Source organism: Macaca fascicularis, chromosome 5 (genome assembly GCF_037993035.2).
Source record: "Macaca fascicularis isolate 582-1 chromosome 5, T2T-MFA8v1.1".
Lineage (NCBI taxonomy): Eukaryota > Metazoa > Chordata > Mammalia > Primates > Cercopithecidae > Macaca > Macaca fascicularis.
Genome location: NC_088379.1, coordinates 151,163,989 through 151,178,862, shown reverse-complemented (window position 1 = coordinate 151,178,862; position 14,874 = coordinate 151,163,989). Strand labels below are relative to the sequence as shown.

Genomic DNA, 14,874 nt, shown 5'->3' with positions numbered 1-14,874 from the left:
TTATTAAAAGCTATCTACAATGTTTTAAGAAAGATCATTAGAACAAAAATGAAATTTGAATTATTTTGCACCATATTTTGAATTGTTATTCCAATATTGGAATTGTACCACATAATAATATTCAGATATGAAGAAGCTTCATAATTTCATGATCCAAGAACAGCATCAGGACCTAGTCATTAGGCCTCCAGCTCCTGGCTAAATCATTATATTACAAATAAATGACCCCATGACACAGGTTACAACTACTCTACTCTTTATTTTCTCATTAGTAAAACTAAAGTGATTGATAGTGACCCAGTGTTTGATAGTGTTTAACAGAAAGAGCCCTAGGACCAGGGGATCAGAGGAAGCTTGGGTTCCTAGGCTGGTACTGATGATAACTAGCTTCCTCACCTTGGGAAAGGCTGCCTCAATTTTTTCCATCTGTAGAATGGGAAGTAACATCTCCTCCTTTCTATCGCCCAGAGATAATGAAAGGTGCTTTAAAAATTAAAAATACAAATCAATACAGGCTTCTAGTTAACTAAACAAAAACCGTTCTGAAAACAAGAAATGCTAATTAGCTGTCTTATTTCTTTTGGCAGTAAGCATATGAGAAATTAGATGAAAGATTATAATAGAAATTAATGTTATCTCATGCTGAGCAAAGCATATGTAATCATGAATGATACCTAAAATACTTTATGAACTGTGCATCTTTTCATACACACATCTTCCAAATATAAATCACTCTGCTTATCACTGAAATGTAGTGGGGATGTGTTTCTGGGAATGTAATGTAGCTGTTTGACTAAAACTATTTATCAGTGAATTAAAACTGTGGGGAAAATTTATTTAATTATAGTGTAATTACCCAAGTTGGAATTCAATTAGAGTAATAGAATGAGGGACTTCATTTCTTACCCGCTGAGTAAGAAATAGGGAGGGATAGATATACTACTAAACAGTTGGATTCCGCATCTTTCATGAAAGACAGTACCTTCAAGTAATAAACCTCAGCCTTACCCTCCCTTTTGAAATGCTGGCTCCATTCTGACAAGGTAAGAAGAGTCAAATAATCAGATCACTTTCCTCAGCATAACAAACTTCATTGACATGGACTCCACCAATGCAGAATTTGCAGTTAGTCAAATTGAAACTAAAGAGACTATTTGCATTAATTTGGAAGAAAAGACTTATTATGTAACTACCTGCTACTAGATGTGAGAAACTGGAATCATCCATTTGTTTATTTCTAAGACCTGGGATCACAGGACAGTTTCCCAGATGCAGCCCTTGGTGGGCACAGGATGCAGGCCTGTCTGAGGTCCCTACTCGCAGTAGATCAAGGGACTGGTATAGAGCTCAGCATCTGGTAAGTGCACAATAAATGGCTGCATCACCTAGGTTTTCTCTGCTGTGGAAGAGTGGCATCTCTTACTCTTGTAACTCATTTAAGAAGAGCAGGGGAGATGTTACAGCCACAACTAGGTGGCTGAGGCCTAGGGTGTAACACTTTGGAGTATCTCAGAGGCTGGAATCTCTGAGACCCTTTTTCGACTTGTAATTAAAGAACCAAAGAGTAATCTTCTTGCCCTCCTTTCCATATCTGTGTGGTAACATGCTGATAAAAATTGTGGCATCACTTTATTACAAGCTTTCCCCTACTCACAGACCCATAGGCTCAGGAGCTTTAGTTGTAACGTTCAACATTCTAAAATTATAGAGCTACAAGAATAATGAAAGACTTGCCAAGACCCTCAATGTAAAAGTTTAATGCTTCCCTTCTGAGTCAACGGGGCTATCCCAGTAGGTTCAGTGGCATTATCACACACATCATTAGATACATATGGTATTATGACTTTATATCATATGCATAGCATATAACACATTTTCTGTTTAGGTTGTCTGCATTTTATAAACAATGGAATGTCTTAAGCATTTGGGTTACCAGGCCTCATTTACTGAGCAAGTAATGAGCAAGTAACTGAGCAAGAACTCATTTACTAAGCAAGTAACTGAGCAAGAACCTGAATGACTTAAAATGTGAACAAAGGCCGCATGTGGTGACTCATACCTACAATCCCAGCACTTTGATAGGAAAAGGTGTGAGGATCACTTGAGCCCAGCAGTTCAAGACTATCCTGAGCAACATATGGAGACCCATCTCTTAAAAATGTATATATATGAACACATCCCATAAACAGTGTACTGTTTTTCTCAATGCCCCTGTTGTGAGTTGAATTGTCTCCTCCAAAAAGATATGTTGAGGTTTTGACTCCAAGTACATCAGAATGTGGTCTTGTTTGGAAATAAGGTAATTACAAAAGTTATTAGTTAAGATGAGGACATACTGGAATAGGGTGGACCCTGAATCCAATATGATTGATGTCCTTATAAGAACAAGAAGAGAAGGCAGAGACACACAGGTAGAACTCTATGTGGTGATGGAGGCAGACATTAAAGTGATACACCCACAAGAAATACCAAAGATTGCTGGCAAGCATCAGAATATAAAGGAGATGAAGGATTCTCTCCTATAGATTTCATAGGGAACATGGCTCTGCTTGATTTCGGATTTACGGCTTCTAGAACCATGAAACAATACATTTCTGTTGTTTTAAGTTGCCCAGTTTGGGGGCTTTGTTATAGAAGTCCAAGAAACTAATACAACTCCTGGAAGTAGTATTGTCTTATTTTATCATATTATAAAAATGGAAATTTCTGGGTATTCAGGCATAAGAGTTAACGAAGGCCATTTTTGCTGATGGAATCTCAGCTGTATTCCCAACCTTTTCTCAGAATATTTCCTTCACTTTCTTGCTCCAACCAAAACCTGTCCTATGATTCATGTTTCTGACACAGCCTTGAAATGGGGGAAGGTGTCTTCCTTGTACCTCATTACCAATTCCAGATCATTTCCCATGCCTTCTCCGTAAAATACCCTGGTTCCTTTGAAGATTGTGCCAACACAGCTATACTACCTGCTACTCCTGTTTGTTGTAATTATCGGTAGAACCCCAGGCCACTATCAGTCCAAAAAAATGTTAGCATCTTCCCATTGTTTTCTTTTTAACAGTATACTTAAAAAATTCTTGGTATTTTCAGTATTCACATAGTTGGTCCTTCCAATACCCTGATCTCTAAATTCTTGACCTCATCTCCAGCAAGCTTGCCCTCCACTTTGTCTCAGCCAGCTACTCCAGGCCCTTCACTTTGTTATTGCCAATAACTACGTCCCTCAATAATCCAATTTTCAAATTTCCTCTCTGACTAACAGCCTTATGATTTATTCCCCAAACCAAAAGTTCTTCACTGGAATGGCCAATTCATTTACTTTATCACCTTTACAATGCATCTAACTATACCCCAACTCTCACCCCATGCCCTCACATCCCATCTTACCCAGCCTAGACCTCATGGTCCATCATTATAATTCCTTTATTACATGCACCATCAACAATCTTACTCATCTCTACTGCTTCATATTTGCCTGGAAAAGTACTAACCCTACTGAAATCTAACTCTACACCTTCCTGCATATGTACCTGAACTTGCTGGAACAAAAACACTACCATGCTGACTGGTCTCATTTGAAATTCATGACAACTAAATGCAAGTGAGCCTGGCAATTCTACTACTTTCCTTTAATTAATTCACTCTTCCACTCTCGAGGATCATTTCACACCTTCTCCTTGCCTCTCAAATCTCCAGTGCCTCTTTTTTCATATCAAGTATTGCCAAAAGGAAATTGGCTGACGAGGAAATAAGCAATCAGATAAATTTTATGTGATCCCACCCACCTGCATCTGTAGCCATATTCTTTGCCTTTTCTCCTGTTTCTATAGATAAACTGTCTTTTCTCTCCTCTAAAGGAAGTTCTTTGAGTTATGTCATCTCTTATGTCCTACTTAATGATATGATTCATACAGAGATTCCTTTTTCTCCTATATTATCACATTTTCTCTCTCTACTGGATTATTTCTATTAGCATATAAGCATTCTGTAATATTACACATCTTAAAATTAAACCTCACCTTATCCTACCTGCACTCCATTTCTGTGCTCTCTTTTTATAGCAGAATTCCTCAAAAAAGTTATTTAAACTTATTCATTACTCATTCAATAATATATACTGAGTTATTTCTACATGCCAGACACTGTCCTGGGTGTGGGAATATAACAATAAGTAAAACAGTTGTGTCTTTGCTCTCAAAACAGCATTTTGAGAATACTAGTGGAAAGAAACAACCAACAAATGAGTAGAAATATAGTGTGTGAGATGGGTGGTAAGTGCTGAAGACAAAAGTAAAATAATGTAGAGGAATAAGAAGTACTGGATTGGGATGGGAGAGAGGGTTGCTATTTTTAATAGGACGGTCAAGTTCAGATTCACTGAGAAAATGATATTTGAGCAAAGGCCTGGAAGAGATAAGGGAGTGAGACTTCTGGGGTTAGAGTGTTCCAGGTGGAGGGAACACTAAGTGCAAATGTCCTGAGGGTATACCCAGTATCCTTAAGAAACACCAAGGTGGTCAGTGTGACTGGAATACAGTGAACAGGGGGGAGAAGAGATAAAGATGATGTCAGAGACAGAGAAGGGGACAAATTATTTAGGACCTTAAAGTCCTTTATAAGGACTTGGAATTTTAATTTGAGAGAGACAGGAAACCATTAAATGGATTTTGATAAAAGGAATAGCATGTTCTGCTGTACTTTTTTAAAGGATGATTCTGGATGCTGGGTTGAGAACAGATTGTAAGGAGACCATGGTGGAAGCAGGAAGACCAGTTAGAAAGCTAATGATATTATGGCAAGTGATCCTGTTAGCTTGGACCAGAGTGTTTGAGTAAATCTGGTAGGAGGTAGTTGTAAGTAGAAGTGGAAAGTAGAACTGAGACATTGAGTGAAGGTTTTTTGGGAAAGAGAAGAGTCAAAGGTGACTCCAGTCCTGAGCAACTGGAAGTGTAGAGTGGCCATTTACTAAGATAGGGAAGACTTTAGGGTTGAGCAGGTTGAAGGAACTCATAAGGAGAATTCAGCATAGGAGATACTTGGATTCCACTGACTTTCAGACATCTAAGTAGAGACATCAGGTAAGCAATGGACTACATGAGTCTGGAATTCAGGAAAGAGGTCTTAACTAGAGATATATATTTGGGAGAGGTCAGCATCTAGATGGATTTTAAATTAGACTGGAAGAAAGTGATAATAAAAAAGGAAAGGTATCAGAGGATCAAGTGCTAGGACACTGCAATAGTAAGAGATTCACAAAGTAGACCAAGGAATGGCCAGTTTGCTTAGGAGGAACACTGAAAATTTTGGTGTCCTAGAAGTTTAGCAGAGAATGTATTTCAAAAAGAGGAGAGTGATCAACTACTTCAGTTGCTGCTAATAGTTCAAATAAAATGAAGTTTCAGAATTGACCATTGGTTTTAAGAAGACAGAGGTCATTGGGGACCTTAACAAGAGCTATTTCATCAAAGTTGTGTAGTTGAAAGCCTGATTGGATGGGTTGAGGAAAGAATGGAAGAAGAGTTAAAGACAGTGATAATTGATAACTCTTTTGGAGAAATGTTTCTGTAAAGGGTACAGAAAATGGGTTACTAACAAAGTAATAAAATATGAAGAGAAGATTTTGTTTAAATTGGGAAAATTAGTAGCACATTTGTGTCAGTAGGATTAACCCAGTTATGGAGAGAAAAACTGATACAGAAAAAATAAGGGAGAGCTTATGGACACATGTCCTTGAGCAGGAGAAAAGGAGTGAGCTCCAGCGCATAGTAGCCTCCTAGAGAGAGAGATTTATTATGGGAATTGACTCATGCAATTATGGAGCCTAGAAGTCCCACTATCTGCTATCCGGAAGCTGGGAAAACAGAAAATCCAGTGATGTAATTCAGTCCAAGGCCAAAGGCCTGAGAATCAGAGGAACCAATAGTGTAACTCTTAGCTCCAGTCTGAGTTTGAAGGCTTAAGAACTAGAGGCTGTGGGTGGTGACTGGTATAGATCCTGGAGCCAAAAGACCCAAGAACCCAGAGTCCCAGTGTCCAAGTGCAGGACAAGTTGGATGTCCCAGCTCAAAACAGGAGTAAATTCACCCTACTTCTGCCTTTTTGTTCAATACAGGCCCTCAGCGGATTGAAGGACACTTGCCCCCATTGGTGAGGGTGGATCTTCTTTACTCAGTGTACTAATTTGAATACTAATATCTTCCAGACATACCCAAACAGATACACCCAGAAACAATGTTTTACCAGCTATCTGGGCATCCCATAGTTCAGTCAAGTTGACACATTAAAATTAACCATCATATATTCCTGTTAGCATTTATTATCTCATGACATCTTAGTCATTTGTTAATTTGTTTATCTGTGTTCTCCAACTAGAATGTAAGCATCACAAGAGAGCAGGGACTGTATCTGTTTTAGTCACTGTCATGATCCCCATACCCAAAATAGTGCCTGACAGTTGAAGTCACTCAAAAACATTTTTTGAATGTTTTTGAATGTTTTGAATGAAAGTGAATGCATGGTTGGACAAATGAATGGATGCATCTGTCCAAAAAGTTGGGTTGGAGCTATTTTTAAAACTGCTGTTTTCTTGTTATATGCTCTAACTTCAGAGACATATTCTTTATTATGAAGCCACTTTGAAGGAACTGAGTTCACTTTCTCTCACACTCTCTTTGTAGAGAGGTAGCTCAGTATGATGAAAAGACATAAAATTCTGGTTTAGTTGGCAGCCAGTACCAGTTATGTAAAAGTAGGTTTTCTTTAACCCTTCTCAGCCTCAGTTTTTACCTCTGTAAAATGAAAATTATGATAAGATGAAATGAGTTAATTTTTGTGGAAGCATATTGTAAACTGTAAAGAGCCATGCGAATGTTACATTTGACACTTAATAGAGAAAAATAGAAAAGAATCCCAGGAGGACATCAAGATTCCGCAAAAGCACTCATCTGAAATGCAGCAGCTGGCCAACTACTTCAAATCTTAATCATGGGCTGAGTCCTAAGACTTAAAACTTTAGGATTCTATAACCATACATAATCTATAATTTTATAATCTTGTGTGTAAATGAGTCTGATGTTTACCATGGCCAGCAGTGAGAGCAGTGAAACTTTCCCTGAAGTATCACTTTTTACTACTTAGATCGTGTCTTAGTTCATCCAGGTTACCGTAAAAAAATACCACAAACTGGGTGGCTTATAATCAATAGAAATTTATTTCTGACAGTTCTGGAGGCTGGGAAGTCCAAGATGAAGGCAGATTCAGTGTCTGGGAAAGGCCTGCTTTCTGGGTCATAGATGGCTGCTTTTTGCTGTGTCCTTAGAAGGTGGAAAGGGCAAGGCAGCTCTCTAGGGCCTCTTTTATAAGAGCACTAATTCATTTATAAGGGCTCCACCCTCAGGACCTAATCACTTCCCAAAGTCCTATCTCCGAATACCAGCACCCAGGGGTTTGGATTTCAATATACAAATTTTAGGGGCACAGAAGCATTCAGATTATCATGGACCCAGTGTGCTTTCAAATACATTACCTCAATTATCTTAATAACATATCTCTCATTTAGGCAAGGGCAGAAATTATTGTTCTTCTTTATTTTGTCACTGTATCTTCCTCAGTCCATGGAGTTCCTGTCTGTGAGGATAAATTAAGGCCTTGTCCAGCTTTAAAAACTGTACTTATAAGTTCATTACTTGGAATTTCATATTAATCTTAACAAGAGCTATTTCATCCAAGTTGTGTACAAGTGGCAAGTGTCCACTAGATTTTAACTTCTAATAGGCCAGGAATTGGAATTGTGCATGTCTTATTCATTACCTTATCTTCAATGTCAAGTATTCAATAAATATGTATTGGAAGGAGGGCAATAGAAAGGTAGATGAGTAATGAATGATTAGAATGATTCAAATGATAAATGAATGGTTAGGAGGTTAGGAACTCAACCTGACTCATAACCTCTTACCTTTTATTTGCTATGAAAAATAAATTACAGTTTTTTAATGATATTAAACAAAATAATCATCCTTTTATTGAAACCTATTGTGTATTGTGAATACTACAAAGATTAATCTGACATTGGTCCTTTCATTAAAGATCTTATGGTTTAATAGGGAAAATAGGACATATGCACAAATAATTAAAATTCAACTTAGAAATTATTTCACAGTTATAATATTTCAAAGGAGATTACTAACATAGAAAACACTTCATTAAATAGAAGTAGATTTTTTGCAATAAATTTTCTACTGAAAGAAAATTTTTAATTTGAGGAGAATGAAAAGGTAGATAGAAACTTCCAATGTTTCTCAATGGATCTCATGCTTACTTCAGTTTTCTTTTCATTTGCATGGTTCTGATTCTCTGTTATGTCTAACATCACTTAAAAATTTGCACATCTTTGCTTTCCTTTGATGTGGTTTATCACTAATACTATGTTTAGCAGCCGTTATTATGGTCTTTATCAGCAGCATATAATAGAGAATATTGAAGGAGAGAGATTCTAAAACTTGAAAAGTAGTATAGGATGGTAATTAAGATGAAGAAGCAATAGGGCTGAGTTAAGCATTTTGGCTGTGAAGTCAGGCGGTTGGGTTTTAAACCCTAGTGAACAGTACTAGGACAGTTGATCAAGCAGTTTGAAACCTTTCTTTCTGTGGAACCCTGTTCTCTACCAGTTGTGCAGTCTCCATATGACTGCCAGTCTCCATAGTAGGTAACTCATATTTCTCCCCAACTACATCTTGCTTACTCTAAGAAGAGGAATGAAAGGAAGCTACCTGTATATCTAGGCTTCTTTCCTACTCCCTCTGAAAGACAAAGTAGGTCAAAGATAACTGTCCACACTATAGAAACATATCAGTCTAATTCTGTGTAATTGCAGTCTAAGGAAACCATGTATTGGATGTTGTTGTCATGGGCTCAAGCCCCCAAATTCTGCAGACCATCAATTTATTTAAATAAGTCCATAACTGGCAGAGAAAGGTCAGTAACACTTTGAGTTTTTACCATTAGAACGACAGACCAAAGCCTCACTTCTCCTCTCTCCAGCCATAAAGGACAATTGAGCAAGCAAGACCTCTTGAAACATGTGGAGTGCAAGCTCTGACTGCTGCTGAAAGTCATCCTCGGAGTCATAGATGACACCATCTTCATATGTGGCGATGGTCACATCATTACCTTGGGGTATTTGACAAACATTGGCCTACATGTTCACCCATTCAGAATCATGTAAGCACCGCTTGAGTAAGTGGGGGCACTGCTAGCTCTTCTATCAACTGATTTTATATGACTTGGTTTCTTAGAGAGCCAGCCCCTCAGCAAGTAGGTTTATAAGGCACTGTGACTATTGGACTGATATACATATATGCATGTGTATTCACAAACACATATGTATACAGAATATATACATACCAGGCTCTGTTTCTAGGCTGACTACATGTTCCCTTGATCTGACTGTGTCTCCTATTAGTTTCCATTTCAGCAGTTCTTAAATTCAATAGGTTTGAATTCTCACATCTCTGCATAAGAAACCTTGTTTTTCTGGGGTAGAATAATTTTTATTGAGTAGCTAATTATGGTTACTTGATGCGTAATCCCACGTAACAGGCATGACTAGCTTTGGAGGTATTACCTTCACTTTACATGAGAAAACCTAGGTTCAGAGAGATTTTGTCCCTCGAGACTGCACAACTGGTAGAGAACACAAGGCACTTTCAGTCTGGGTTGGCCTCCCCTTGAAGGCTCCTTCCAGTTTATGCTCCTAAGCATGCCTCTTGGGAGACACGGTTTTTTGTTTGTTTGTTTTTTTAGATGGAGTCTCGCTCTGTCACCAGGCTGGAGTGCAGTGGCACTATCTCGGCTTACTGTAAGCTCCACCTCCCAGGTTCACGCCATTCTCCTGCCTCAGCCTCCTGAGCAGCTGGGACTACAGGCGCCCGCTACCATGCCAGGCTAATTTTTGTATTTTTAGTAGAGACGGGGTTTCACCATGGTCTCGATCTCCTGACCTCATGATCTGCCCACCTCGGCCCACAGTTTGTTTTAAAACATATTATCAGCACACAATTACTTTTTCTTGAATATTATATCCTAAGTAACATAGGTAAGAGGAAAAAGAAGTGGGCGTAATAATTGCCTTGAAGAAACTTAAAACTTATTTGGGCAAACAAGAATCAAGAATATGGCAGAAATTTAGAGAAGAAATTGACTGCTAAACTGTGGTTCGAACTGAGCTTAATAGGAGTTCATAGAAGAGAGAGGTCCAGGTCAGCGAAAGAGATCAAGGGGCAGCTTTCAAGGCTGCAGTCATCATTAGTAGTTGTATTAGACTAGTATTACTAATCAGCCTAGTAATTGGCTGTCTATGATAGAAAATTCTTCAACTTTTGATCCCATCACTATGAACAGAAACAATGTATACAGCCATTAGTGTCATGTACGATGATTATTTTTTATAATTTGTTTCCAATTATGGTTGCATAATTAATGGACACACATGTGTGAGATGCGTAAGATGATAATAAAACCTAAACCACTTGAAAAGATACTAGCCATCTGATTGTCTCAGTTGCTTCACATTGAGTCAGTTTCTCTACCTTGTGCTCAGTGGTGTTTGTTCTAAAGCAAGTGAAGACAAATCTCCCCTTGAAGCTGAGGGTAGCTTCTGACTACGGGAAGGGAAGTACCTGGTAAGCAGTTTTCAAATGCTCGAGAGGTGACAGAGGTGACATTGATAAACTTCCTCCCCCATTAAAGACTACTGTCCCAAGAAGGCCAGTTGCGTTGCTGGTCTGGGACTTCTCAGACTTCACTGAAGTGAGCTGGAGACATGGGATGAGTTGGGGCAGTCTTGTCCTAGCCAGGCTTTTCCCTTGCCCTTTAGTTCTTTCTTCAGCACCAGCTACCAGGGGATGCTCCTTGACAGGGTAGGGTCAATCCAGAGTTGGAAAGACACTGGTTCCTTGCTACTCCCTTGCCTATTGGTAACCAAGCTGGAGGAACTTAATCATGTGTTCTCCTTAAGAGAATATTTAGCAATAGCAGGTCCTTTGGTTCCCAAACCACACTCAGGATTGACAAGACCAAATCCTTTGGTCAAAAATTAGGGAGCAAAGTTTGGTCCTAAAGGCCTCTGAGTATCTCTGCCTCCAGCCCTTCATGGCGTGGAAGCTCAATTCCTCACAGCTTTCCTCTTTCCTCTAGGTTAGAATAAGCCAATTTACAGTTCATTTTGGCACATTTCACTAAACAGTCTGTGCGGGTTTGAGTAACCTGAACCTATGATTGCGCACATTAAGTTTCCATCAAAGTTATTAGAAGGTAACCTTTTCATCTTACATTTTAAATTAGCATATAACATGGATGAACTGGAGGACATTATGCTAAGTGAAATAAACCAGACACAGAAAGACAAATACTGCATAATCTCACTTATATGTGGAATCTAAAAGAGTCAAACTCATAGAAACAGAGTAGAAGGGAGGTTACCAGGAGCCAGGGAGTTGGAGAAATGGGGAGATGTTGGCCAAAGGATGCAGACTTGCAGTTATAAGCCAGTAAGTTCTGGACACTGAATGTACAGCATCGTTACTGTAGATAATAATAACGTATTGCATATTTAAAATTTGCTAAGTGATTAGATCTTAAATATTCTTAAGATCATACACAAAAAGGTAACTGTGAGGTGATGGATATGTTAAATAGCTTTATTGTAGTAATCATTTTGCAATATATACATATATCAAAACATCATGTTGTACACCTTTAATAGATGCACTTTTTGTCAATTATACCTCAAAACTAAGAAAAGGACAATAACTAGCATATAAACAAAAAGAAAAGTGAAGCCATGTTTTATATAATGTTTTTATATTTATAAAATCTACTAAGCCTCTTTTTTTCTTTATTTCTGAGAGAGGGAAAAAGACTGTGAATATAAATATTAAAAAAGATAACTTCCTCTCCTAAACGTATACTTTCCACACAATAACCCAACTTTAGCTTGATGCATGCAACTGAATCAGTATGGCTGTTTAATAGCCATATTTAATTTTGATAAAAATCATAGTCTTTTTAACATTGAGTCTGTCACCTGGTATACATTTACCTGACAATTTTATGTAAGTTTAGTTCACATGTATCCCTGTGAGAGAAGGAGCAGCGGGAATGAAAGAAAAACTGAACTATATGGTGTATAGGGAGGGGATTGGGGTCTGGGGAGACTCTTCCTTCTTCTGTTTAAATGTTTATCTTTGTGACAGGAAGGAGATGCAGGTATTATGAATGTGTCTGTGTGTGGGCACGATAGTAAGCAAGCGTTCTTCCCTTTCCCTTTCCCCAGGGCTGGGCTCTGTGAGTGATGTGGAGAGGTGGAAATCAAGCAGGAAGTCAACAAATCCTGCTCTACATCTGAAGCTGCTACTTTCTGATTTCCTAGCAAAAGAGAGTTAACATTCATAATTCTACAGTATCTACTGTAAATATCTATTCTTATTTTTCCCTGAATGTAGTGCTAATGAAAGTGAAGACCAATCATCAAGGGTGAATTATTTAATACAATAATGTTTTAATAGCTGGGAAGAGACACAAATAGTGGAGATGCCTGTGGCTAATGGATTTCCCTGATAGGAGATAAAAGGCTGATTACACAGCAGAGCAAGTGAAGAACTGGTGCATTAATGACAATTTACAGGTCAGCTCACTTACAGGAGTGATTTAAAATGCACCATCTGTTTTCTAACTGTAGGTTGATAACTGTAATTCTACAGACAGTCAACATCTCTTCATCAAGAATTGTTACCTATTTGTCTTTCTGAGTCTGGTTAGTTTGCCCCATATTATTTTACCAAGTGGACCCCCAGATTATTTCCAGATGAAATAGTTTCTAGATTGAATGGGTTGATAACATCCAATCCTGCTTCCACTCAGTGTCTCTCTGCCCAGTTAGAGAATTAAGCCCTGATGTCCTAGGGCATCCATTGTGTGTATTGAACTAACTTCTCCCTAATGCATCTGCCCTGGCACTAGTTATGTACCATCCTTGGGAGAGTCGAGAAACCAGTCCCTCCAATCATTTTCTGTGTTCTGTGGTTTGCCCCCTCCCCCCCCATCCCCCTCCCCCCATCCCTCCCCCTGTCTTTCACATAGGCACAAAAAGAGGAGTCCAGCTTTGATTTTCACTTGTGTCCCCTTTCCCTGTTTCACACTGTACTACCTAAAACTAATGTGTAGTAGAGTGTAACGAGTTAAGTGTGAGGGCTTTGGAGCTACACTTGTGGGTTTAGATTCTGTCACTTTCTAGCTGTGGTGACCTTGTCCAGGTTGTTTAACTGTTCTGTGCCACTGTTGCCTCTTGTGAAAATGAGGGTAATAATAAAACCAACATCAAGGGGTTGCTGTGAGAATTAAATTATTCCACATGCAGTAAGCATTTAAAGCAGTGTCTGCCTCTCAAAAGAAGACATACAAGTGGCCAACAAATACAGTTAAAAAAAAAGCTCAACATCACTAATCATCAGAGAAACGCAAATCAAAACCACAATGAGACACCACCTCACACCAGTCAGAATGGCTATTATTAAAAAGTGAAAAAACAACAGATACTGGAGATACTACAGAAAAAAAGAGAACACTGACGCACTATTAGTGTGAATATAAATTAGTTCAATGTCTGTGGAAAGCAGTTTTGGAGATTCCTCAGAGAAGTTAGAACTACCATTCAACCCAGCAATCTCATTACTGCATATATATCCAAAGCAAAATAAATCATGTTATCAAAAAGATACATACACTCACATGTTTATCATTGCACTATTCAAAATAACAAAGACATGGAATCAACCTAGGTGATTAGATAAAGAAAATGTGGTACATATACATCCATGGAATACTACACAGCCATAAAAAAGAACAAAATCACATCCTTTGCAGCAACATGGATACAGCTAGAGCCCATTATCCTAAGCAAATTAACACAGGAACTGAAAACAAAATACTACATTGTTCTCACTTAGAAGTGGGAGCTTGGATATTGGGTACTCAGGGACATAAAGATAGCAACAAGAGACACCAGGGACTAATAGAGTGGGGAGGGAGGAAGGGGGCAAGGTTTGAAAAACTAACTGTTTGGTACTACGATCACTATCTGGGTGATGGGATAGTCTATATCCCAAACTTCAGCATCACTCAATATACCCATGTAACAAACCTGCACGTGTACCCCTTGAGTCTAAAGGAAAAGTTGAAATTATTTAAAAATAAAACAAAGCAGTGTCTGGCACATGGAAGTGCATGATAAATGTTACTACTGAGATTATAGAAGACAACTGGTTGGGAGACCTGGCTGATGATCCTTTCTTGGGTCTGGGAACTAAGTAGAGGTTTGCAGCTTACCTGAATGAAGTTGGAAGAATGGAATGAAAACATTGGCAAGCTTTTTCTGCCTTTGTATTACAGTCATTCACTAATTGACACACATTCGTTGAACACCCACTATGTACTAGATTAGTGGTTCTCAAAGTGTGAACCCCCAAGTCAGCAGCAGCAGCACCACTGGGGACCTTGTTAAAAATACAAATTCTCACCACAACTCCCATCCCTCTCCCCAGGCTTTTTGAATCAGACACTGTGAGGATGGGGAAATCAATCTGTGTTTTAACAAGCCCTCCAGATGTTTCCGATGTGCTCACATTTGAGAACCACTGCCCTAGATGTAGAACGTGGTCACTCTGCTGGGCATTGGGACTGTAAATGTGAATGATATAGTGTCCCAACCTTCAGGAGCATAGATTTGTAAGCAAGAACAACCAAGGATTCCAAGAGGTGCAATTCAGATACAGAGAACAGTGGTTCACAAAAGAGAGGGTGGCCAATTCAGCATTTTGG

At 38.7% G+C, this 14,874-nt stretch overlaps 1 protein-coding gene across 5 annotated transcripts in view; it reads left to right on the top strand.

Annotated features, from left to right (window-relative positions):
- The window catches only part of SLC10A7 (solute carrier family 10 member 7), a 256,432-nt gene that overhangs the window by 187,680 nt on the left and 53,878 nt on the right, over positions 1 to 14,874 (top strand). The window lies entirely within an intron of this gene.